At 35.2% G+C, this 25,237-nt stretch overlaps 1 protein-coding gene across 8 annotated transcripts in view; it reads left to right on the forward strand.

The window, feature by feature from the left end:
* Positions 1–658: 658 nt before the first annotated feature.
* Positions 659–25,237, forward strand: part of LOC106872353 (ras-related protein Rap1) — a 102,304-nt gene continuing 77,725 nt past the window's right edge. For 7 of the 8 annotated variants that reach the window (XM_089348540.1, XM_014919318.3, XM_089348542.1 and 4 more), the window contains exon 1: positions 21,036–21,126. The gene's annotated coding sequence lies outside the window, so the exon portion shown is untranslated. Of the gene's footprint in view, positions 1,066–21,035; positions 21,127–25,237 lie in introns of those variants that run through there. The other variant, XM_089348545.1, reaches the window with a different exon arrangement.

Genomic DNA, 25,237 nt, shown 5'->3' on the forward strand with positions numbered 1-25,237 from the left:
GTGGTTTCTACTTCAATTGCTGCAAAATCTTATCATTTCCTGCTTATATTTATTTATCAAATATATTTTTCTGAAAAAAAGATGTTGCATATTCATAATTTATTTATAGATAATGCCTGAAGGAACTGGTTGCTAGGAAGGACATCCAGACTGTAACACAATATATGTGCGTGTGGGGGGGGCTTTTTTTTCCATTTCACTGATGATACCCTGTTATCATCCATGTAAACTTGGAAGACTGACATGAAACAGAAATAGATTTATGAGAAAGAGTATGTATATATATATATATATATATATATATATATATATATATATATACATCACTTTCTAGATGGTCAGTGCCATCTTAAAACTAATAGCTTCTTTTGAAATTTAAAAGTTATTTAAAAACTTCTTCCTAAATATAAAACTATGTTAGGCTATTGTCTCCATACAAAATCAGTACATTGCATGTATTAGTTATTAATATCAATATCAGTGTGTGTGTGTGTATGTGTGTGTGTGTGTGTGTGTGTGTGTGTGTTTGTGTGTGTGTGTGAAATTAGTTTACAATATTAGTTGTGACAATCTGTCAGCAATTCTGTGAGTATGTAAGAATAGGGTCATAAGAGAACATAAAGTAGGTTTGTTGGTGTGCTGGGAAAGAATATTTAACATTTCAAGCAAGACCCTTCTTCAAAGTAAAGTTGTTTTTTTGAGGAGAAGCTAAAAATAACTTGTGCATAGTGAAAAGTTATGTTTTAGTAAATGCATTTTTCTGAAAGGAAATTAAGTCAATTCAATAGGCTGTGTAACAGCTGGATAAGGAGAAATAAAAAGGAAATGCTTTATGGCTAGAATTCCAGTTGATATACTACAGCAGGAAAAACTTTTATTTTATTGTATTTCTGAAGAAAAACTGAATGATAAAAGATAGTAAGACATATGATATATAACAGAAGCAAAATGTCACAAGGATAGTGAATGTGAAAACTGATGCAGACAGTCAAATCCTGAAAAGTAAGAAATAGAACATTAGAATTTCTTAAGTGAGTGTTTATCAAAGAGTTTATAAACTAAGAGGTATATAATACTTTTTTTTTTTTAATTTCATTATATTCTTTAATGTAGAGGTCATGGAGCATGCGAACATTATTATCTTAGTCTAACCTGTTTGACTTTATATTCTAGTATAACTGAGGTTGTCATCATTTATGACTGAACTTTTAGGTTCATTGAGGTATCACATTGAGTCCCATAACCCTTTAAATCATTGAAGCATCATTGAATACTTTAAACTTTATGTAGTGTGTCTAGAGCAAGTTATTCTGGTAGGATTATTCAACCTAAAACTAAGCATGTAGGTAAAGTTAAGCATAGTACCAAAACCAGTAGATCACTTAGCATTTCTCTAATATCATCCTGTGTTACCAATTCATGATCATTATAAGATCATATAAACAAAGTTAAAGCCTCTGCATAAAGCCAACAGCGTCTGTCTCATTGCCACATCATATGTATATTATCCTTAGGATAGAAAGAGAGTTATTTTTTTTTTCTGACAGACATACAAATGCTGTAACTATAAATATTTGTCATTGTTTTGCAATCAAGAAATAAGCAGCTATAAATGTAAAATGGTTGGGATCAACTTGTTTTTCAAAATACTAGGGTCATTGAAATAAGAACCAGCTAAATACTAGACCAATTCAATCCTTAAGGATTCATATTACTCTTTCAAATGTAATGCTTATTTATTCACATTGTTTTTAATTAATCATGCATTATTTTGAAATTAGCTTTGAAATTTTGATGATGATATTGTTTATTTCTATAATGACATTGTAGGGTAGGTGTGAGAGGCTGGATCTGGTTGGTTTCAACATAAAACTGTTAGAATATTTTGGTTAATAATTGTTTAATTGTTAAAGGGTTAACCAACTACACCGTTCCCAAATATAACTTTGTGCCTATGCAAGAAATCAATATTTTGAAAAACTGAGGATTTGTTTTCTTAAGATGCTTGGGTTCTTATTATATTATGTATGTAGTTTCAAATTTCTATTTATTCATATTTTTACAATACCAAATAATACCACGTTTCTGTTTCTATTAATTTATCAAGGTCACAACTATTTCCTTTTCTGTCAAATTATTTCCCACTGTTTTAAGTAACAGGATTTTTTTAAAAAATGTTTCAAAACAAGGTTTGATTAGCTCTTAATGTTTTATTTAGCATTGTTATTAGTTACGTAGCTGGTATTTTCTTTTTCAGAAACTACTGTTAGTTATTTCTGTATATATCTGTGTCGTCATATCTTTTAACTTTTGCCTACAAATAAGATGGTTAATAATTAAGTAACAAACTAAAAGTAAACTTCCTTGGAATTCTGCAGTATGAACTGTAAAGTTTTATACAAAATCATAGAAAAGATTTGCTTAGTGTTTGTGTGGTAAGTAGCTTGCGTACCAACCACATGGTTCTGGGTTCAGTCCCATTGCGTAGCACCTTGGGCAAGTGTCTTCTATTATAGCCTCGGGCCGACCAAAGGCTTGTGAGTGGATTTGGTAGACAGAAACTGAAAGAAGCTCGTTATATATATGTATGTATGTGTGTGTATGTGTGTGTGTTTGTGTGTCTGTGTTTGTCCCCCTAACATCGCTTGACAACCGATGCTGGTGTGTTTACGTCCCCCGTAACTTAGCGGTTCGACAAGAGAGACCGATAGAATAAGTACTAGGCTTCCAAAGAATAAGTCCTGGGGTTGATTTGCTCGACTAAAGGCGGTGCTCCAGCATGGCTGCAGTCAAATGACTGAAACAAGTAAAAGAGAGTATCTGCCCTACATACTGACTAAATTTAATAGAACTTGACTTTCAAGATTTTTTTCCTTTTGTCAACTAAAACTTTTGCTTATTGCTTAAGTATTTTCTAATATAACCAAGAGCTTCATTGATTATAGGTACAAATGTTGTCCTTCAATCAGATTATAGACATTCTAGATTCCAAAACAACTGTCCACAAATATTTTTGTTTTTACTGACATTGGAAGAAATAACCATTTTTATTGAGTAACTGATCGAACCTGACTTGATGATATTACCAAATGTGTTGAGCAGAGATTTCAGTGGAATGTTTCTATTATATAAAGAAGTAATTTCTATAGATATCATTGCTTTTTCAAGAGCATCATGTTACAATGAAAAAATATTATAAGTGTAATGACTATCATAGAATTGTGACATGGCTAACATAACATTTACTTCTATGAGTATTTAAAGGCTTCTCTAGTTCATATCTTTATAGCTATTTTTTGTTATTAAACTGCAAAATTATAAGCATTAAATTGCGACATCAGTCATTACGGGAGAGGCTAGAATCCTGTATCTAAGATTTTAGGAATATCTCTTACTTTTGTTTTTAATTCTTTGAAAATTTCCTTTAAGAAGAGATTGGTTTCTAGAATTTAGATAAGAACAATAACAAAGGATGTTATGCCGACTTGTAGAAAGGTCTGGCATATTTTCATTCTTCTGCTTACAGACTGAATTTGTAGGATATGTGCCAAATCAGTGATTTTCAGTGTCCAAATATATTCCTCCCCATGGGATCCCAGGTTTTTTCGGTTCCTTCCCATTTTGATAAATCCAAAGTAGTAGATCGGTAGAATTGTAATAACATTGGCATCGATGCCTTGCAATAATTGTTTTGCTTCTTTGTATTCTGAGTTCAAATCACATCATGGCCTACTCAGCTGATATGCTTAACCTGTTGCCCATTTTAACACCATCACCTGGCACCCTGGCTGCTTTAGAAGAGTTCTGTCTGTCCAAGCATTCCTGACAGGTTTCTGCTTTGGCAATATCATCATATCTCCTTCCCATCAGTCTCACACCTCTATAATAGGTTATGAGCACTACCGTCACACTTTCTAGGCCTATTTTACCAAAAGTATCCAGGCATGACTGTGTGGTAAAAAGTTTGCATCCCAGTCACATAATTCCAGGTTCAGTCCCACTGTGTGGCACCTTGGGCAAATGTTTTCTACCGTAGCCTTGGGTCAACCAAGGCCTTACGACTGAGTTTGGCAGATGGAAGCTGAAAGAAGCCCATCATATATATTTATGTATATATCTACCATTTTGAGTGTGGCCGTTGCCACTACCGCCTGACTGGCTTTCATGCCGGTGGCACGTAAAAGCACCCACTACACTCTCTGAGTGGTTGGCGTTAGGAAGGGCATCCAGCTGTAGAAACTCTGCCAAATCAGATTGGAGTCTGGTGTAGCCATCTGGTTTCACCAGTCCTCAGTCAAATCGTCCAACCCATGCTAGCATGGAAAGCGGACGTTAAACGATGATGATGATGATGATGATGATGATTTAGTCATTTATGCACCATTACACTTTTACTGTGGCAATTATTGCAAAAAAATTTCTGAAACTAATAATTTTAATTAAAATCATATATTTATATATAAAAAAGAAACTTTATTTAAAATGGATCATAAAACTTCCCTTTAATTTAGTGTCCATTTTGGTCTGTGTGCAGAAAAATTGAACAAGAATACCCAAAGAACAAATCCAGTTAGTTTTGCTCAAAGGTCCCTACATTCACAAATGTTGATACATTTTTGTTTTTTTAATCAGTATATGCACAGCAGCACTAAAAGCACACTTAACTAAGTAAATGAGAAAAGTCAAAAGCATTTGCTGAACTTGAGTATCATACAACCATGAGCAGGTTTCCTAAATCTCAATAAGTGATCATCCCAAATGGGATTAAATCTGAAGCAGCAATTCTTTTTTGAGAAATGTTGGTTTGTAATTGTCCTGATAGTTGTGTATATTGATATTTCATTTGATATATAAAGTGCACAAGATACATTCTTTTTCAGTTTGGAGATCATTCTTTGATTGAAATTCCTCTCCAATTCTCCACTGGTTAAAATTCCTTACCTTAGATTTAACATTCTTCTCCAATTCCTTCTCTGGCTAAAATTCTTCTCTTTAGATTTGAAATTCTACCCTTGGGAGCCAAGTGCCTCTCACTTGAGGGTTGCTGTGTTTGATGATGTATTTCTTTGTTGGAAAATCAACTTATTACTTAAACAATTTGTAACATAACCAAGTACTTCAATGATTATCATTACAAATGTAAACTTATAATCTGGGTTTAATGTTTGCAGTGTTGCTGATTTTAAATGAAATATTTGCATCTGCTGGACAGCTAACCTCTACAGCAGTGTTTATTTGCTGTCCTAAATAATTATATAAAGGTAGAAGCTTTGAGTAGAATGCTCCATGTGTTGGATCATAAGAGGAATATTTTCCTATTACATTTATCCCTTTTTTCTTTTGTACATTGTTTTAGCAGCAATTTTATGCCACATATGAAAGTAGTACTTTGATGACAAATTCAGTCAGCTACTCATTATATGTGTACTAGCTTAATGAGATAAGTGACATATTTCATAGTTTCTCTCGCATTTTGGGTGTCTGTTATTGTCAGATACAAAGGAATATGTATTTATGGTTACTTTTTTGTAAATGTATTGAGAAACAAATAAATAAATGAGGATTTATATATTTTTATATTTTACTTGTTTCAGTCACTGAACTGTGGCCATGCTGGGGCACCATCATAAAGGGTGTAAGTCAAACAAGTCAATCCCAGTACTTAGTCTTTTTTGCTACCAGAAATGAAGAAGGAACTACACTCCTGGAGTTCTGTGATGCAAATAGCCTATTGATATGCAACACCAACTTCAGGAAACCAGCTAGCCACCTGATAACCTATTAATCAGGTGATTCTGCTAGCCAGATTAATTTCATTCTCACCAAACAGCGGGATGCAAGGCTGCTCTTAAATATAAAGACCCTCCCTGGTGAAGAATGTACTCTGCAACATAGGCTAGTTGTTAGTGACTTTAGACTCGAGGCCAGAAGGATGCCAAAAAGCAGACCAATCCAGAAAAGAAGGCTTTGGAAGCTTAAAAACCTTTCACATGGTCAGAGATTTAGGGATATCCTTACCAAGAAATTTGATAATAGGGAGGAGGCGCTACAGTCCTGTGACATAGAAAGCAGCTTGGAATTCCTGTGAAACAGCTTGCTGAGTGCCACAGACCAAATCTGTGGCTGGTGCAAAGTCCCTTCCAGACCTCAGGTAACATGGTGGTGGAACAATACTGTAAACAGGGTCATTAAAGCAAAAAAACAGGCTTGGAAGGCCTGGAAGAGGAGAATGTAGCAGGAGAATGTGTCAGACATTGGCATTATGTCATGTTTGGTGTTAGAAAGGTTGGCATTAGGAAGCTGTAGAAAACCATGCCAAATCAGACTGGAGTTTGGTGGTAGCCTTCCAGCTTACCAGCCCCGGTTAAACTGTCCATCCCATGCCAGAATGAACAATGGACACTAAATGATGATGATGATGATAATATATATATATGTTATATATATATATATATATGTTATATATATATTATATATTATATATATTATGTTATATATATATTATAGTCTCTTTTGTCCAACAGATATTAACAGCAATCTCTTTCTCTTGGATGGCAAAAGCTTAACCTTTGAATTATAATGTGAAGTAATAGTCACAACTCTAAGAGAGGTGTGTTACCTGTTAATGGCATAAACATGGTTGTATGGTTGAGAAACTTGTTTCCAAATCATTGCCAGTACTGCCTGACTGGCCTTCATGCCAGTGGCACGTAAAAGCACCCACTACACTCTTGGAGTGGTTGGCGTTAGGAAGGGCATCCAGCTGTAGAAACTCTGCCAAATCAGATTGGAGCCTGGTGTAATCATCTGGTTCGCCAGTCCTCAGTCAAATCGTCCAACCCATGCTAGCATGGAAAGCAGACGTTAAACGACAATGATGATGATGATGATATATATATATATATATATATATTCAAGGGGATACACAACAATAATCAGAAACGTTCTCTGAGGGACAAGTCCACTGTAGTTCAAGCTTCCACTGCCAGGAGCCAGTTGATGTGACCCTCAGGCATCAGTATGCTGACTGGCAGCATTGGATGGAGCCGTACTGTCACATGGTGCATCTTTGTTTTGCAGTGCTTCTCCCTGTGAAATTCTGTTTTCTGCTGAGGAAAATGGCAGCCAAAACAGTTGTCATGCTTCAAACAACTTATAAGAATGCTGCAAGTTTACACGTGGTTTCCACGCTTTAGGAATTGTTACTTGTCACTTGAAGACCAATCATGTTCAGGATGACCATTAACCTCCTGAACAAATGAAAATCTCATAAAAATTCATGAAGTGACCTTGGAGGACTATTGCCAAACAATTGACAAACTTGTTGATATGAGTGGCCTGTTCTGGTGCTCCTGCCAACGAATTTTGAGTGAAGAGTTGCAAATGAAAAGAGTTGCAGCAAAATTTGTGCCTAATTTGCATACACTCTCGGAGTGGTTGGCGTTAGGAAGGGCATCCAGCTGTAGAAACTCTGCCAAATCAGATTGGAGCCTGGTGTAGCCATCGGGTTTCACCAGTCCTCAGTCAAATCGTCCAACCCATGCTAGCATGGAAAGTGGACGTTAAACGATGATGATGATGATGATGAAGATCAAAAGCTGTCATGACTGAATGGGTGTCGTGAACTGAAAGAACAGTTGGAAATTGATCCAAACCATTTTGAAGGTCATCACTGGTGACAGAAGCTGGTGCTACGGAATTTGCAGATGTAGAAGAGGTAAAGTAAAAAAATTACAGAGGCATTAAAAGGCATCACTAAACCAAAATTTCCAGCACTGCTTCAAATAGTGGAAAATATGCCTGGACTGAAGCATTGCTTCAAATGGAGAATACTTTGAAGGCGATAAAAGCGTAAAGATGTAAAACTAAGTGAATAAAATAATATTGCAAAAATATGTGTGTATATATATATATATATATATATATATATATATATATATATATATATATATATATATATATAAATTGTAAATGCAAAAAATAAAAACAAAAACACAAAGGATTCTGCGGTACACGTGTTTCAAGCTTTATATCAGTGTATAATTGACAATATAAAGCTATCTTCAGCCGCAAATGTATTTCTCTCCCAAGAAATTATATCACATCGGCATTAAAGGAGGAAGAAAGGTGAGATATAAGAGGTGAGGTTCCTTTTGGTATTTTGCATTGTACTATACCTCGTAGAATTCTCCATTTACACATAATTTCCTCGGTATATACACACACACAACAGTCTTTCACACAGTTTCTGTCTACCAAATTCACTCACATGGCAGTAGCTGGCCTGGGGCTATAGTAGTGGAAGACACTTGCCCAAAGCACCATGTGGTGGGACTGAACCAGAGACCACACGGTTGCAAAGTAAGGTTCTTTTACTTATTTTTTCTGACTTTTTTTTTTCTTGTCTCATCCGTTATAATAAAAACGAAATTCTGCCTGTCCACGTGGGACACCTGAATCTCAGTCTACATTTGCTCTACATAGACATATCATACATTTTTGGAATCAGAATGATCCCAGGATTGAAAATGTGCTTTTTACTTGGGTCTTGAACATCCAACATTGGGATCTGATTTAAAAGCATTTGGGTTGCTATTCCTAGCTGATAGAGCTTGTCTGATTCATGCCATTTTGGTTGGCGTTTCTCAGATGATGTCAGAGATCAAGTGGGAGATAAATGATATTTGCTTCATTAACTTTACTTCGAGAGAAGAACTTTGAGACAAATTGGTCAACAGTTGGAATTCAACTTGGGACTGAAACAATAGAATGGTTGCATTACAAAATTAATTCTCATCTCTCCTTAATCTCTGATCAAACACCACCGGGATATATAGTCATTATAGGCATATTACAGTCATGCTGTTTAGCTCTGTTTAGTTTGGGGCTGCAAGCCCAATTAGCCCTCCACAACTTTTAAGGGTGGCTTTTATGCTAGTTCTTTATAAAGTAAAGTGTCTATCAAATATGGATTTCCATGCGAATGAAACATGGATTTTTGCTTCCAAGAGGTAAATTGTCTCATACACAGTCAGCATTTATAAATGTAGTTAATATGTATCGATGTAATAAAAAACAATTAATAGTTCACTGCCAAATTAATGTTCTTCAAAACTCTTTTCATTTTCTTTTTGAGAAACTGTTACAATTTGTGAGCTGGTTATTTTTGCCAGTTAAAAATAGTAACACTTAAAATCCACATCCTGGAATGTCTATTGAAAAAACATTGGAATCCAAATAAAGATAGTTGTTAAGTTGACCAATTGCTGTGGCATAAGCTATATTTGTTATGATGTTTAACAGACATAACTGAATAGCATACATCTGCTACTATGACTTGACCTTTTTCAGAGAGTTCAATTATTATGTGAAATTAATAGTTCAAGACTCGTTGCTGACATTTTCTTACAAATGTCAGCAAAGAGTGAACAGAAAAATATTAATATTTTGTCATGTTCATTAGGGTTTTATTGCTGAATCAAATTCTAACACAAAAGCAGATCAATATTTCTCACATTATAATTTCTCATTAAGTTACTGAATATGAATAACATTTTACTATGGTTGCAAAATTTGCTCAGCTTTTTTCATTTATTATTATTTTTCTTTTGTGTGCCTCATACATTAATGGCAAAATAATTTATGACAATTATATAAGTAAGACATAAGAATTGTTTTTTGTAATTTAGTATAACCAAATGAATTGATTATTAATAAAACAACCAGAAAAAAGTAACTAATCATCTTGTTACTTCCTGCTCATGTAAAATGATGGTTATCTTCTTTACTGAGATACTCTACTCTTAAATGGCAAGGAGGCAATATAGAGGAAGGTGGAGAAGAGACAGTTTGTTTTTTTTAATAAAAGTCACATAGAGTATGTTATTGACATATCAATAGATAGTTTCAATTTATAAGTAAAGAATTGGAAGGAGGAGAGAAAAATATAGGAAATATGTCATAGAGAGATGGAGATAGAAAGATTTATATGAGACTTGTTTGAAACCAAATTACTGCAATGTGATCATCATCATCATCATCATTATCATCATCATGTAATGCCCTTGTTCCATGCTGGATTGAGTAGGACAGTTTGACAGGATCTGACTAGCCTGAGGGTTGTGGTGGTTTTTAATGTATGCTTTGGCATGTTTCTATGACTGGATACCTTTCCTAACACCAGCCACTTTACAGAGTGTACTGGGTGACGTTTTTGTAGCATTAGCACTCGTAGGGTCAGCAAGTAACTCACAAGACAGAATGGTGGGTGCAGTACTGAGAAGGGTTTTCTTTTGCTGCCAAGTGTAGAGACACTAAAGCAGGAAAGAGGGACAGGAACAAGTGCCTTGCGGTAGGGAAAATAGATTGGTACCTAGCAATGAAAGAAGACAGGGTGGTAAAGATGAGGTTTCAAGGTACAAAAGGGTGGATAAGCAGAAAATAAAAAGGTAAGGTAAATTTACCTTCTCGAGTCACACCAATTCATAAGGGCTGTGGTTTCCTGGTTTCATGGCAAATATATTCCCAGCCTGGATGGGACGCCAGTCCATCACAGGATTGACTCATTTTTGCCAGCTGAGTAGACTGGAGCAACGTGAAATGAAGTGTCTTGCTCAAGAACGCATGTCGCCCAGTCCGGGAATTGAAACCACAATTTTACAATTATGAGTCTAACATGCCAACCACTAAGCTTCATACCTCCACAAGCAGAGAATAGAGCAGAGATGAAGATGGGTACATGTATTTATAATTAGAATACTCACTTAACTATCTGCTGAGTACAATCGATCAGTAGCATAGTATAGGTTTTAGTTGGTCTGTGCATATCTTCAATTGCAGTAAATACATACATAAAGTGGCCACCCCTATGGTCAACAAACACACACCCACACACACACACCATGCCACATCATTGCTCTTTACCAATATACTACACTGGCTCATCAGGAACTTGCTTGTTGTGTGTTTTCTCTATTAAAAGCTACAGTATATACACACGTAAAAGTTGAATTTTTTTTAAACCATTTATTTAAAAGTTAAATTTATGGGGTTAACTATTTCATAGATACTACTTTTGAGGGACTTAAATTCATGCTAGAATCCAAAATACTATATCAGTAGCAGAAGCCAAAACCATCTTTAAACGAATAAAAAAGACTCACATTGAATTACAGTAATCATTGCAATTTTATGCACCAAAACATACATCCTGCTAAGTAACAACAACCATAAAGAAGGATGCATAACTCTTATAAATATTTACACCTGCTCTTTTACCTGTATTAATCACACTCAACAGACTAGCAAAGTGAAATCAATTTACGTCTCATAGTTATTGCATATTACCACTAACTTGCTGTAATAATATACAGATGGCTGATACTTGTTCAGTTGTTGGTATTTTTTAATGTTACCTGGTCAGTGTCTTACACATTATAACTCTATCATCATCATCATCATCATCATCGTTTAACGTCCGCTTTCCATGCTGGCATGGGTTGGACGATTTGACTGAGGACTGGTGAAACTGGATGGCAACACCAGGCTCCAATCTAATTTGGCAGAGTTTCTACAGCTGGATGCCCTTCCTAACACCAACCACTCCGAGAGTGTAGTGGGTGCTTTTACGTGTCACCTGCACGAGGGCCAGTCAGGCGGTACTGGCAACAACCACGCTCAAAATGGTGTCTTTTATGTGCCTCTATGACCATATTATTTTCATATTTGTGGTTAAAATCACATTGATCAGAGGTACTGTTTCTCAGTGCTTTGTTTTTCCCTAATTAATTCAATGCAGCTTAAGGCTTTAAATACCAATATTGATAAAAATATGTAAAAACACAACACCACTTCAGTGTTTTGTGATCAGACATTATCAACAGTATTCTTCACTAGATATGGCTTAAACAGGTCCCAAAGCAAACCCTTTTTTCTTTCATAATCTACCAAATTGTGAATTCCAAACTTTATCTCTTTTTTCCATCCATCCTCATCCAACTGCTCTTGTGGATGTATATAAATGACAATTCCTTTTGAAAATTTCATCTTTGGCAGAGTTTTTATATCAACAACTGTTAATTTTAACATTGTACTATCAACCATACAAGAATGAACAAAAGTAGTCCTACTTTTCTTATGGTCAGTAGTTCTCAATAATACTGTTTTTTTCTTCTCCATTTTGGTTCATGGCTCAGTTCTCTGTCATGTCAAGAGTAATAGGCATTTCCTCTCTATGTTCTTATATATGATAGCTTGTAGCCTTTCTTCTGTTGATTTCTGATACCAAATTGGTGAAACTAAAACTAGTATTTAATCATCTATACCAGCAGATAGCTTTTGTGCAATCTTAGTTCTCTTCCAAAGTACTAAGTCATATCAATTCATGAACCTAGCGCACCATCCATCACTTACTTTAAAATCCAAACTTCCATCTTTTGTTGCTTCCTTTTGTACTTGGATTTAGAGGGGAACATGAATAACACAGTTCCTATTTTGAGAATTTTCAAGCACCTACTCTGCAACATTTTTCGTCAATTGTAGACACCCGTTTGGTTTACTGCTGTGAGCACATTTCTCTTTAAACATTATCTAAACTATATTTGATATTTTTCTCTAGTTTTCATTAGTTTATCTGAAATACAGAATTCTTTTGATGCATGCAGCACAGTTGTTTGTCTTCTCAGTAACTTCAATTAAATCTTGTTTCAAAGCTGTTGTATTTTTTTTTTATTCCACTGGAGAACATTTTAACAAAAAATTACGGTGAAATTTTAAAACCACAACTATACAACTGTATTCCATTGTTCAGTTATGAACTTTAAGAAATCTGTAAACTAATGTTTGGATAAATTGTACATCAAAAGCATTCTGATGATACCTTAACATAGAATAATTCATTTCCATATAATATATATCATATTTGGTATAATTTTTTAACTTGCATATATTGATCTGTTATCTGTGAAGAACTAGGATAAACTTGTACATGAAACATACAGAAAACTCCAGATTTCTTGGTAAAAACATAGGCTGTTGACTTTAAAAAGACAGTGACTTCATGTTCTTACTCGCACTGCTTGTATATCATTCCTTTTTCGACACATTCTTAACTCTTCTTCTCCATAATTGTGTTCTTCTGGCATGCTTTTCAGCCTTGCGCTTACAAGAATTCTAAATAGTAACGGCATAATTTTCATTGAGTTATCCTATCCTATGTCAATAAGCACAGCTTTGCCTTCTAAGGTTAACTAATGTATGAAAAAAAATACTTCAAACTGGCCATGTTTACAGTGAGTTTATAACATGTTTACACTTACACACAGAGACATCAGTGTGTGTGTGTGTTTATGTATATCTGTGTGTGTCAATGTGATTGAATATACACACTGAGAAATTTACAGATATATTGATATACTATTTTGACTTTTAAGTAAATACACATGTTAGAAGACTGATGGATAGCTAGAGATAAATAATTAGATAAAGAAAGAAGGAGAAAAGAGACTGACAGGAATAGAGAAGTGTAGAAGTTGAGTCTATTTATATTTAGAAAAGATTAATCTAAGATCACTATGCTTGCAGTATGTATCAGATGTGTCGTAAAAAAAGTAAAATAAAAATTCACCAATATATCGATAAAGGTTTGTAGATGTGTCAATATGTCAATAACAAAAACATAAGAAAAACATAGACTTTGAGAGAAGTAGTGACGTTAGAAAAGAGAGAAAAGGGTGACAGACTTCATAGAATAAAACAGGTTTGTGAACCATTAGGAGTTACTTTTGACATATTAAGCAGGCTTCTTCCTTTCTTGGCCATAGAAGAGGTTTGTGTTTGAAATGTCAGAATTAATATTACCTCAGAGCACACAAAATTATTTTACCTTACAAATATCATTATCAATAGAAAGTTGGATTTATATTCAACTTTACATGGTGAGATTAGAAGAGAAGTTGTAGTTGGCAAATATGATCAACTGAATTCATATTAGATTTGACATATAGTTGAGTATCCAGCAAAGATTTGATCTCAATTAGGACTAACACTACATGCTAGGCAAACTAGATAGTTGTTTAAGGCACTAATATCTGGAGGCACTGCACAAACTTTGAACAAAATTTAATCCATTTAAATACATAAAATCTCAGCTTGTGATGTTGTGTGGGAGTTTTCTCACCTACATTGGTGGATGACTTGGTGCAGTTCTGGTGTCACAGTGGAAGGAACTAAAACATCTATGGAGTTGCTTCATCTCTTGGTAAGACACTGACCTATCATTCAGTGACAGTACAGCAGCATCCTCAACACACAAATGTTTACCCTAAAGTAGTGATTGTCAACTGGGGTTCATATGGCCTTTGTGGGGTTCAAATAAGATTTTGTTGTTAAAATTTATGTGCAATAAATTGCTTATACAAGACACAAAATATTTTAATTTTTTTTATATACAATTCTTAACAATATTTAATCATAAAAATACAAGGTGGTGCTCCAGCATGGCCACAGTCAAATGACTGAAACAAGAAAGTAAAAGAATACACTGAGTGGATATTGAGGTCCAATACAGTAAAATAGGAATCAAAAGGAACCACTGCCCCTAAAGCATGGAATCTCAGAAACAAAGAAAGCAGGGAAGGTCACTTTCTGAATAGGATGGGATGGAGAAGATGAAAGGAGCATGTGGTACTATGAGATCATAATACAAGATTTGATGTGAAATATTAAAAATTTTTGACAAATAATAGATTAATTCAGTGTATGATAATAATACTATAGATTTCTTGTACTCAAGTTAATTATAAATTTTCAACTGTGTTTTTCAGTTTCTGTAAAAAGGATGTTGGAGGAATTTGTAGAAATAAACTATTAAAAAGGTGTGTGCAATGTAAGGCTTGGAAAAGGGGATGCATATTATTGAGCTGGGAGAGGAAGATACATGTTGTAGGGCTGGGAGAAAGGGGGAACACATTATAGGCTGGGAAAAATAGGTACATATTGTAGGACTTGGAGCAAGGTGTATACATTGTAGGATTGAGAGAAGCAGTTCCACATCATAGGGCTGGAAGAACCGAGCATACATTGTAGGCCTGGAGGTACAGGTGTGCATTGTTGAACTAACCTATGATTGTGGATATTCTAGCACCAATCTTGATCTCAGTTCTTGGAACCTCAGCTCTTGACTGTACAAGAAAATTTTTTATATTATTTTATCGGAAGTATAGACAAAGCTCAAAATATGAGTAAGCGAACTGAAGAAAAAGATTCAAGTATAAGTAAATAGATGAGAATATTAAAGGTTTGGTATTAAAGCTCTCAGCACAAATAGAGAAAAAGATATAAAATATTTGGCAGTTATAGAAAACTATAACTTTTATATATAATGACCCCAATGTTTAATTTATTGATCTCTATTTTTTGAACTACTACTGGAAGTAAAGTGATGCAACATAATAGTCAGAGATATGCCACATACACAATTTATCATTATCATCATCAGTGTTGCCTGACTGGTACCCATGCCAGTGGTACGTAAAAAGCACCATTCAAGCATGGCTGATGCCAGTGCCACCTGACTGGCACCTGTGCTAGTGGCACATAAAAAGCACCACTCAAGCATATAATATATGTTAATACATACATCTCTCTCTAGCCACTTCTAGTCACTTCTAGCCACTTCTAGACACTTTTAATTGGCATTTTCAACACCACATTTTTCAGTTGCAGTTCAAACCAGAGTTTTAGTGGTTACCCAAACTGAACACTCATAGTACATACATATTACATTACATCAATTGACGAAAACTCCTTGTATATTTTCCATATACATACATATATAATATATATTAATACATACATCTCTCTCTCTCTCGCTTTCTATATATATGTATATATATACATACATACATACATACATACATACATACATACATATATATATATATATATATATATATATATATATATATATATATATATATATATATATATATATATATATATATATATATATATATATATATATAATATGATATAAGACAATATAATATAATGTAATGTAATAATATCAAGGAACCAGCAATTCTCAAAAATTAACATGTCCTTAAAGAAAGATACCTATTACATTACATCAATTGATGAAAACTCTTGGTATGTTCTCTATATATATATATACATACAGGGTAAAGACCCCACTTCAGTCAAGAATGACCATGGGATTGCACCTAGAAAGTTACGCTTGTCTGGGCAAGGTTGTTTATAGAAGACCAGCCATCACCCATGCACACTGGCCTCCCCACTCCATGCAACTAATGTTATCCAAGGGAAAAGCAAAAGCTAATACAGTTTGGCACCAGTGACATTGCAATTCATTCCTACAGCTGAGTGAACTGGAACAACATGAAATAAAGTGTCTTGCTCAAGAACACAACACAGCCTAGTCTGCAAATCAAACTCACTATCTCATGATTTCATATATACATATACAGGGTGTCCCAAAAGTCCCTGATGGGTTTCAATTTCTAATAACTTCCTTAACTCGACAGATAAATGCATGAAACTTTGATACAACATAAAGGAGTTAATAGAAATCAATGTGCACAAGTCATATTTTGCAGCACCACTCCATCACATGTGAAAAATGACATCGCTTAAATGGCAGCCATTTTCAGCTTTACTTGCCTGTGCTCTTTCCAAAACTTGCACCATATCACCCTCAAGAGTTTCAGACCCCACTTCTCTGATTTTTCTGTTGATGTTCTCCTTCAGTTGCACCAAGGTTTCTGGTTTGTTGATGTGAACCCTCTCTTTCAGGTATCCCCACTAGAAAAAAATTCGGGCTAGTCAAGTCTGGGGAATGTGAAGGCCAGTTGACATTGCCATAGTAAGAGATTGTTCTCTCTCCAAAGCCCTGGCATAGCAACTGCATTGTTTCTCTTGTGGTATGAGCAGCTGGAACCATTGTGAGGTCTACTTTGAATGGCCTTCACATTCCCCAGACTTGACTAGTCTAAATTTTTCCTTGTGGCGATACTTGAGAGGGTTTACATCAACAAAGCTCTTACTTTTAACCTCTAACACAACTAACCTTATATATATATATATAATCATCATCGTTTAACGTTCGTTTTCCATGCTAGCATGGGTTGGACGATTTGACTGAGGACTGGTGAACCAGGTGGTTACACCAGGCTCCAATCTGATTTAGCAGGGTTTCTACAGCTGGATGCCCTTCCTAATGCCAACCACTCCGACAGTGTAGTTCAGATGCAGAAAACAGCATGTCTACTCTAGTATACAGGGAGGCTATAGATATGATATGATGAATGAAGATAGACTAAGGCTCTTGGAATTCTGAGGCACAAAATGTAAAATGGACAGACCTTTTATTTATTTGCAGTATTAAGATACATTACAGTGTCACTTGAAAAGGTGATGGTGGTAGTGGTGGGGATTGTTGTTGTTGGCACTCCATCATTTACGACGTCGAGGGTTCCAGTTGATCTGATCAACGGAACAGCGTGCTCGTGAAATTAACGTGCAAGTGGCTGAGCACTCCACAGACACGTGTACCCTTAACATAGTTCTTGGGGATATTCAGTGTGACACAGTGTGACAAGGCTGGCCCTTTGAAATATATATATATATATATATATATATATATATATATATATATATATATGTATATATATATTTACAATGGGCTCCTTTCAAATCCACTCACAAGGCTTTGGTCAATCAGAGGCTATAGTGAAAGACACTTGTCCAAAGTGCCATGCAGCAGGACTGAACCCAAGACTTTATGGTTGGCAAGCAAGCTTCTGAACCATACACCCAATGGTTAGAAAATAAATGTATTTATATATGGTGAATGGATAAAGATATGAAACGAACAATATTGATACTAACAAGACCTATTAATTCAATATAAATTATCGGATTCAAGAATTTTTACTGCAAATATAATGATGGAATTCATAGTGGAGAAGTGTGGTCATTTGACATTGAGATGAGAGTAGGTAGGAGCAAGAAGAGGAATGGAATTGGCCTCTAAAGAGGTTATAAAAAATTCAATACTAATAAAGGATATAATGATGTGAAAGTATTGGAACTTAAAAGTGGTTACAAGGTATTTTTGAAGAAAGAAACATGAATGATATTTAAAGTCAGGACACGTAAAAGTACTCACTACACTCTCTGAGTGGTTGGCGTTAGAAAGGCATTCAGCTGTAGAAACTCTTCCAAATCAGATTGGAGCCTGGTGTAGCCATCTGGTTTCACCAGTCCTCAGTCAAATCGTCCAACCCATGCTAGTATGGAAACCGGATGTTAAACGACGACGATGATGATGATGATATATGTATATATATATATATATATATATATATATATATACATATGCATATATACAAGCCAAGCAAAATCATAGTCGTAGTAGATACTCGTGTTGTGCAAACTGGTACCAGTGCTGGTGGCACATAAAAGCACCCATTACACTCTTGGAGTGGTTGGCATTAGGAAGAGTATCCAACTGTAGAAAACCATGCCAAATCAGACTTGAGTTTGGTGTAGCCTTCCAGTGTGCCAGCCCAGTCAAACCATCCAACCCATACCAGCATGGACAACAGGCATTAAATGATGATGATGTATCTGCATGCATCTTTGTGTCTGTATTTGTCCCTCACCACCACTTGACAGCTGGTGTGGGTGCATTTACATCCCCACAACTTAGTGGTTCAGCAAAAGAGACAGATAGAATAAGTACCTAGCTTTAAAAAAATAAGTACAGGGGTTTCTTGTACCATGAGAGTTTGCTCAGGGCACTCCAACACTGCCATCTTTATTTTCCCTCCAGCTACAACTAACCTAAAAAAAAAAACTGGCCCTTCATTGCTTACAATGATAAGGATTCCACTTGGGTCCAATTAACAGAACAGCCTGCTCATGAAATTAACGTGCAAGTGGCTGAGCACTCCACAGACACGTGTACCCTTAAAGTAGTTCTCAGGGAAATTCAGTATGACCCAAAATGTGACAAGACTGGCCCTTTTCTAGCTGAGTGAACTGGAGTGATGTGGAATAAAGTGTCTTTCTCAAGGACACATGCTGCTGGGAATTGAACTCACAGCCTTACGATTGTGAGCCAAATGCCCTAACTAGTAAGCTTTGTGCCTTTACACTACAAATCACCCTTATGTAAGTATTTCAAGTTTTGGCATAATTTTAGAAGGTGGGGATGGGGGTTAGTCAATGACACCAACCCATTGCTCAACTGGTGCTTATTTTATTGACTCGTAAAGACAGATGAAATGCAGCTAAGCATTTTGTCTGGCATACTCCTTCTTTTACTTGTTTCAGTCATTTGACTGTGGCCATGCTGGAGCACCGCCTTTAGTCGAGCAAATCGACCCCAGGACTTATTCTTTGGAAGCCTAGTACTTATTCTATCGGTCGCTTTTGCCGAACCGCTAAGTTACAGGGACGTAAACACACCAGCATCGGTTGTCAAGCGATGTTGGGGGGACAAACACATATACACACACACATATATAAACATATATACGACGGGCTTCTTTCAGTTTCCGTCTACCAAATCCACTCACAAGGCTTTGGACGGCCCGAGACTGTAGTAGAAGACACTTACCCAAGGTGCCATGCAGTGGGAATGAGCCCAGAACCATGTGATTGGTAAGCAAGCTACTTACCACACAGCCACTCCTGCTAACAATTCTGCCAGTTTGTTGCCTTATTCTTCCTTATATAATTAAGAGGTAGCCATGTATCTCCTCCGTAGCAAGACAGCCGTGCTTGCCAGTCTACTATACTTTAGCCTTTCAACACCTGTCATAAAACAGCCTCCCTTGCCTGAAGACTCCCACTTCACAGGAAGCATTTTCCTTTTTCTTAATTCCATTCCTTTCTGTCTTACAATTTATTTGGTGACATCACTAAAGCTGGGCGTTAGGAAGGGCATCCAGCCGTAGAAACTCTGCCAAATCAGATTGGAGCCTGGTGCAGCCATCTGGTTCGCCAGTCGTCAGTCAAATCGTCCAACCCATGCTAGCATGGAAAGCGGACGTTAAACGATGATGATGATACACACTGTAAAGTGGTCAGAATTAGGAAGGACATCCTCCTATAGAAACCATGCTAAAACTGATGCCGGCTCATCAGTTCTTGTTAAACTGTCCATTGAAAACGCTCATTAAGTGGTGATGATGATGATGATGATGATGATGATAAAGTTTTCTAGTAGCATCATCACCTAGGAACTACTTAGAGCAACCTACTTCTGTTCATGGCATTCAGTAATTGTCTAACTTTCTGTGTTCAAAACCAGCTGAAATTGCTTAGATCTTACTTTCCCTCCGGGCACAATTAAACAAGTACCTGTAACATACAGTACTGTCAACTACCGTCCCATATAAATCTGTGCTCTTGCGCCTGTGTAGGAATTTAGTTTGTAATGAATATAACTTTTCAAAAATAATATTTTACATTTCTTTTATTACTTATTTGTAATTCCCATTTTTAGTATATTCCCATTTTAATTTTGCTTTCGAACATAATATTCTAATTTTTATCCTCATGCGCACGTGCGTGCGTGCGCGCAGACATGTATGCGCGCGCGCATCCACTTAAGTTTAATTATTAACGTTGGTTTGTTATCTTTTTGTTTTAACGGCTACAAAGTGCTTGTTTGAAATGCTAACTGTGGAGTTGTAAATTATGCATGTTTATTGCTTAAATTCGACCATACAAATCGTTACACATTTTATCAAGATTAAAGAAATGAAATGTTTTATGTTGTAAAACTAGGATAACTGAATGTTAGTGATGGAAATAATTTCTCCTAAAAAGTAAAAACAAAATAAAATAAAATAAAAATTAACGAAGTAACTTTTTCTTCGCTTCACCACTTTTACTCTTTAACGAAACGGTTCGTCTAAAGTGTCGAGTCCATATTTTATACGGACCAGCAGCAGAGCGTCACGGGAAATAATTCCAAATATAGTAACGATTCGGTGGCGTCTTACGTCATCACAGTGGGCTTACTTCGTCTGGGGTAGGGTGACAGCAACGAGAGAAGGGTGTTCGTTAACCATTACATTATACTACTGTAAACAAAAGGTAAGTATCTTTTTAGTTTCATTTAGTAACTTTCTCCATTTCTCGTGTATCTCTCGTTTTATTTTTTGCTATCTCGGTCTATCGAAATGTGTCATTCTCTTCAGAATCCCTTATCTTTCTCAATGCACTTTTTTTTTTCTTTCTATTTTGTTTTTAATATTTATTTATTACCCTATTTGTCATCCATATTGTCACAGAGTTAAGGGACCCTCTTTAGGTTAAAAGATATTATTGATAGAATCCATCTCCATATCGCTTTCTTGGACAGCGAAACGTCTTGTGACACAAATAATTCCTTTCCTGCTGCTCAACTCTCCCTTTTTAATTATCCCAGTTTACAGCTCGGAAATTATTCTTAGAAAACCGAAAAAAAATCTACCGTTTCTAGTGCTTCTATCTAATTGTAACCCACCCCTCTTCCAAAGAGTTAACGCTACTATATATATATATATATATATACACTGTGTCCGTTAATCTTTATATTATTTGTCACAACCCGCAAATACCTGTTTTTTTTCTTTTGTTTTAATATTTTTTTCGTATTTTAAAGTTGGGGAATTCTGATCAAATTAGTCAGCTTTCGATATTTAGTTCTCAACTGATTTATTTTATTTTGTTATTGTTTTTATTAGTTGCGAATATTCATAAGAGTTCGTGCCCTGTTTAGTGAATCATATATTTTTTGTTTTTAACAGTCATAAATTTACTTGACTTTTTGTTACCATTTTTTATTCCCATCCCATTCTGAAATATTTTTGTTTCTTCTTACACTCATGTCGGCACATTTACTTCATAACTGAACTCATTCTTTTTTGCTTTACCCTTTTATTTAAAAAGTTTGGTTGACAATTTCAAATAACATCATGAAAAAAGGCTAGGAACCCCATCCCAAATGACATTTTAGTCTTTTAGCTTTCTTATCTATAATTATGATATTCTATAATTTACTAAATAGTATCGCTGTTATACGTTATATGTATTTTAAAATGTCTGTAAATTTACAATATATAATTTCATTGATTAGTTTCAATTGACCGTAATAGTTTATAGTTGTAACACTCTTGTTTGTCTAGTTTTCAAACGGCTCAAGAGATAGTGTCTATTTAACAGATAACAGCCAGCCAGACTTAAATAGATGTACGGTGGGTGGTGGCTGCAAACGGAAGTGGCTCGATACACTAAAACTACTCATCAAAATGGTTGAACAGCTTTTAATCTTAACAATTCTACTAACTTCCACATTAGTATGTATTTCTCGAATCTTTAATAAAACTATTTCTTGCTATCTCTGTGTTGCAGCATTTATTTTCGACTGCTTTATATTGTTCCACTAAGTCCTTAATTGCTGGCCCGCTACTACCTTTCGTCTCCATTTACCCGTCGACTTTTTTTTTAATCAAAGTGATCATTAGTAACTCTTCACGTCATTAACTCATGCTTGTTGAAAATGTTCCTTCGTAACTGTTCACATTTGTATTGCTGTAATTTGATCGGTTAGTCATAGTTAAGGTGCCCTACCTAGCACGTTGAACACTTCTACCGTCTCTCATTAGCTTGTCCGGCCGAGATGCTGGTTATCTCCCTTCCTTTCATTTGATGTTGTATTGGATTTCATCGGTTTTTCATTTTTCTTTACTACCTAAATGAAATTATATCGCCTTTATTTCGAAATATTTTCCAATACACCCATAATATATATATACATGTATTTTTTTTGTAAAATATTTTAGCTTGTTAAATGTCAGGTTCTTCCGAAAATATACACAAATGCTTAGAGCCAATTAGCCCTTGTTTTTCAATCTGACAAGATATGAAGCCGTCAGTTAATATATAAATATGAAAGAATTCGTTTCTGTACTGGTGTGTATGTGGTAGCCGATTATAATCTATATTAATTGGTAAAAATTTGGAATTAGTGATGTTTATTTTCAATTCTGGCTAGGAAAATTTAATCAAAATAAAAAATAAATTAACACAGATATGCTTACAGAATTAAAACAGTTACACACACACACATATATGTGTGTATATATTTGTGTGTGATATATATATATATATATGTATATGTGTGTGTGTGTGTGTGTTTGTGTATGTATTATGTGTGTATATGATATTAGTATATGTATAGTGTATTATATATGTAATATTTAAAGCTTTATGTAGTTCACAATTTTGTACACATTTTTGTGACTCCATTTCCTGTACTACGTAGGAAAAAGGAAAAAAGAAAAAAAAAATTCTTTATTCTTTTCCACATAGTGAATGAAATTAAACCGTTTATTTAATATATGCATGGTTCTCGTTACCAAGGCAAGCTATTATTGATGCTGCAAAGATCAATGAGCACTCCCGTTATATATTTTTTTAATAAACTATTTCCTCTCACTTTTTTGTTTCTTAATATTTCTCGAATTTTTGTGCCTATTACCGGAAATAATCTTTTGAGTTTGTCAAATTTTTAAAGAGATAAGTAAAACTATATATTCTTTCGTATTGTTTAGAAAAATTGCCTAATATTGTAGTTATGTTTCAGAATTGTTGTCTGTCCCATTTTCTCTCTTACACTATATTGAAGTATTAACAAGGTGTGTCTTTCCGGCAAGGTACATTACTCTACATAATCAGTTTATCCTTTTTAATAGTTTAGTCATATTTCCTAATTGTATGGGTGGTGTTAATAAAAACAAAATTTGTAGAATGCGCCTGAAGAATTTGTTGAATGTTTTAATTTGTGGTGTCGTTTAGTCCATGTTAGCGTAGAAAAACGTATGTAAAATGGGAAATTTACTCTTACTGGATAAAGTTTTAAAAAGTACAGTCTGTGTTTAGTAATGTAATAGGAAAAAAAAAATTGTGAAAATGGTTGACTTCAGAGCATCACCATATTGCCCAACTATGAGCGTAAAAAGCACTTGATGGGATTACCTGGTTCGTCTTCCGAAGTTAAAAATATGAAAACACATGGCATTAGAATGTTTAGATATTAATGCAACTCGATGTCGAGGTATTAACCAGGTTGGGTTTTGAATATTGATAATTCATTTGCATATTTCCATGTTACTCTCAATTTAGGTATGTTGCTCGAAGTATCAAAAGTATTTTCATCTTCACGAATATTTGGCTTTTTACATACGATGTGTAATCCTCAAATATTGTTGCATTTTAACACTGGTAAATCACATTTAAATTTTACTTACAGCAGTATGAAAGGATATTTCGGAAGTCGACTGTATATGAGTTCATGAGGAAAATGATTTAGTAATGACAAAGTATTTGGATTTTGATAGATTCACATATGAGTGGCAACTAGAGGTGAGAAATAGGGCAGTTTTTGCAGGTGCTTTCTTTTTGAAATAACTTAGAATATTAGTGATGATTATCTTTGCAGGCCCTCTCAGATTAGTTAGATATGGCTGATGCCCGACCCAAACAATGAAAGAAAAACATTAATGAGGAGGGAACTGAATGTTTACATCTGTGAATTCCACTAAAGCACCCGAGTTCTTAAGAGAGAGTGATTGTTGTGATAGTATAATAAAATTCCTTTACATCATTTAGTAATGTCTTTTACATGACTGACTGTTCAATATTAAGTTAGCTGCATTGAATATTTCTTCAAATGATTGAAGCAAAAGTATTGCAGCCATCTGATATTTTATTCAATCTATTTCATATCCTACCATCTTCTCCACCCACTGTTTCTGCAAGGGTACTGGGGTTAGTCCTTAGGTACTGCCTCCATAGGATCTGATCAGTAGCATTTGTCAGACTTTCCAGCTGGATTCCTAAGTGTGATCAACTAAGACTATGGATATTATTCAACCAGCTTGTTTTTGGTCTACCCCTAATCCTCCTACTGGTTGGCTTCGCTTGAAGAATCCATCTTGCAGTTCTTTCCTATGACATTCTAATCACGTCTGTGGTACGAGAGCTCAGTGCAGAGACAAAAGAATGCTCTAATTATAGCGGACTCTCCTTGTTGACCCTCCCTGGTAGATCCTATGCTTGGTGTTTGGATAAGATGTAAGGGAATTGTGAGGCCCAAGCGGGATGAACAGTATGACTTCCATCCTGGACACAGCACAACCAACCAGATCTTCACTCTATGGCA

Source organism: Octopus bimaculoides, chromosome 3 (assembly GCF_046866305.1).
Source record: "Octopus bimaculoides isolate indiv1 chromosome 3, ASM4686630v1, whole genome shotgun sequence".
In the NCBI taxonomy this organism is placed as follows: domain Eukaryota; kingdom Metazoa; phylum Mollusca; class Cephalopoda; order Octopoda; family Octopodidae; genus Octopus; species Octopus bimaculoides.